Here is a 3,146-nt window from a genome sequence, read left to right on the forward strand (position 1 = left end):
GACTCAGTTATACAAATATACATTTTTTTCATATTCTTTCCCATTACGGCTTATTACAGGATATTACGTACGGTTCCCTGTGTCCTCCAGGAGGACCTTGTTTATCTATCCTGTATATACTACTTTGCATCTGCTGGTCCCAAACTCCCAGTCTTTGCCTCTCCCTACCACCTTGGTAATCACAAGTCTGTTCTCTGCGTCTGTGAGTCTCTTCCTGTTTTGTAAATGGGTTTGTTTGTGTTGTATTTTAGAGTCCTGTAATAAATGCTGCTGAAACGGGACGAGTCAGAGTCGGTGAGCATTGCCCTCCTCGTCTCTCTCAGCAGTCTCGTGGGTTTAGAAATTCTGCTTGCAAAGTCCTGCTGGGACATTCAGTAGGAAAGTCTAGAAGAGCAGGATCCAGGCCTGGTTGGCTGGCAGGGAAGCCAGGTTCCCATGGGCTTTTATAACAATGCTGGCAGGCACCGGGCCACCTGGTGGAGCACGTTTATTGTGTAAGGGCGCGTGGGTGGTGGGTTATGGTGTGAGAAGTCACGGCTGTGGGGTGCACACACGGTCCCTTCTTCCTTGCCAGGCCTGAGTCATCACTGGAAGCCATCGGAGGCTACCCAGGGGCACAAAAGGCACAGGCCAGGGCACATGCCCGTTTAAGTCATTGCCACCAGCTGAGATCCTATGAATTTTAAAGAAGGGAAAGTCTGTGGGAGGGCCCAGCTGGGACACAGCCAGGCGGCCACTTGTCAGTTTCAATACTGCAAGACACGTCACTTTCCTAGGAACACAGGAAGCCAACACTGGGTGGAATCTAACTTGATTTTTAAGATGAAGATGGCTAGCTCAAGCCAAAACTTCAAAGAATCCTCTCGGTAGCTCTGGTTGGCCTCCAGATTCCATGTTTGGTGTCTACCTTGCTTCAGAGGCTTGGCCTGAAGAGCAGTGACTCCAACCTGACGGTTGGATGGGGCCCCTGGCTGCCATCCAGTGAATCTGATAGTCTCTGGACAGCCCTGAGGAGTGTCCTGGCCACATGTGCAAGCGAAGTCTCACCTGGAAGTGAGTTCTCAAATCTCAGGGCCTCTCAGAACACTATGGAAGCTGAACGTTCCTGAGGGCTTAGTAGGTGCCAGGCCCTGGGGTACAAACATTTACATGAACTGCACAATGGGATGGTGGGGAGACACAGGATTTGAGGTTAAATGTGTGTTGTTAGTCGTTCACTCATGTCCAGCTCTTTGCGACCCCATGGACTGTAGCCCCCCAGGCTCCTCTGTCCATGGAATTCTTCAGACAAGAATACTGGAGTGGGTAGTCATTCCCTTCTCCAGGAGATCTTCTTGACCCAGGGATCAAACCCAGGTCTCCTGCGTTGCAGACAGATTCCTTACCGTCTGAACCACGAAGGAAGCCAAGTGGTGCAGTGGTTAAAAACTTGCCTGCCAACGCAGGAGACGTAAGAGACATGGGTTCGATCCCTGGGTCAGGAAGATGCCTGGAGGAGGGCATGGAAACCCACTCCAGAATTCTTCCTGGAGAATTCCATGGATGGGGGAGCCTGGCGGGCTACAGTCCGTAGGGTCGCAAAGAGTTGGACATGACTGAAGTGACCTAGCACGCATGCAAGCATGGGGTTAATGTCCTCAGTTCAAATCCTGGCTCGACTGTTTGCGACTGGGTGCTAGAGGGCAAGGCATGCTTCCGTCTCCTTTTCTGTGCAGGAAGTGTGTGTGTGTGTGAGAGAGAGAGAGAGAGAGACAGGAGTCACTACCTCACAGAGTTGTCATGAGGCTTAAATGAGATAAACATGGAGACATTTTAGTGACCACAGCATCCTAAACAGTGTCAGTTCTGGAACCTCACTCCAGCAGTGATGCGCTGTGACTTATACGGTGGCCGAAGCTGAAACTCTGGAGTCCTATGCCTGACCTAAAGGAAGGACTCCCGCAAGTGCTTTGAATCAAAATGTAAGTCCGAGCAGTATGACACGGTGTGAACCTGTCAGCCCTGGTGCTTAACTGAACAGATTTAAATGTTGTCACGCCTCCCATTATGATCGATACTTAAACTCAGTGCTTCTGAAGACAATTTAAGACCTTTATCACTCACCTTGCCCTTAATGGATAAAAAACGAAGTCCATTTAGGATTACCTATCCCATATTTTATTTTCTTGGAGAGTTTAATAGAGTTTGACCTCAGCAGTTCTAACCTCTAGTACAGAGAGTTTTAATTCTTGGCCATCAGTCTTGGGAAGGGTCACCCTGCTCCGCTCAGAGACACCTTGCTACCTCCGCATTCTTCATCACTGGGGAGGAGAAACAGCTCCAGTGGCGAGTCCGCTTGCTTGGTGCCTTGGGTACTTATTTCTGTAAAAACGCAACAAGAAGGGATAGCACGGTTAAGGCCGAGTTCATATGGCAAGAGTCCCAGTTGATTTCATTGCGGTTCTGGTCTTCCCTCCTGGCTTTCCCCCTGCAATCAGCAGGGTCTTGGTTGTGCTTCAATACCCTTGATCTCTCTGGGTCAGACCCCAGCTCACCACACAGCTGGGTTGGCGGTGAGAACCTAGGTGGGCCCCTTACTGTGGCCACGAGGCCGCGGACGCAGGGATCTTCTTAACTCCAGCTGCATATTGCTGTGCGTGCGCGCATGCTCAGTTGCTTCAGTCATGACTGGCTCTTTGCGACCCTATGGACAGTAGCCCGCCAGGCTCCTCTGTCCATGGGATTCTCCAGGCAAGAATACCAGAGTGGATTCCCAGGCCCTCCTCCAGGGGATCTTCCCACGGATGGAACTTGCATCTCCTATATCTCCTGCATTGCAGGTGGATTCTTTACCCACTGAGCCACCTGGGAAGCCCACTTATTGCTGAGTTCCTTATATTCAGCAGGAGTCTGTTAAGGTCTCCAGGGCTTACTCCAAAGTGACTGTAACTGAAAAAAAAGATGACTATTCCCCACCCCCCCCAATATGTGAACCTACAAATGTCCCTAGTTAAAACTCATTCATGGATTCTTACTTCTGCAGATGGAAAATTGCTATTTGTTTTGGGCTGTGTTCAGTGAGCTGTGAACTGCCCCAGGATTAATTAAACCTGCCTGTTCATCATCTATCAGTGTATCAGCTGTTAGTGATAAGAGGCCCTTGAGAA

The 3,146-nt window shown here is 49.9% G+C and overlaps 1 long non-coding RNA gene across 1 annotated transcript; it reads right to left on the reverse strand.

Moving 5' to 3' along the window:
• Positions 1-2,134: 2,134 nt before the first annotated feature.
• LOC147349772 (uncharacterized) lies at positions 2,135-2,840 on the reverse strand. The gene is made up of 2 exons (XR_015150142.1): positions 2,578-2,840; positions 2,135-2,361 (listed from the first exon to the last, which is right to left on the reverse strand). It is a non-coding gene; the product is annotated as an uncharacterized LOC147349772 (long non-coding RNA).
• Positions 2,841-3,146: the final 306 nt, after the last annotated feature.

This window comes from Bos grunniens, chromosome 21, assembly GCF_055505025.1.
Source record: "Bos grunniens cultivar Pamir isolate PY7600 chromosome 21, Bosgru_T2T1.0, whole genome shotgun sequence".
Lineage (NCBI taxonomy): Eukaryota > Metazoa > Chordata > Mammalia > Artiodactyla > Bovidae > Bos > Bos grunniens.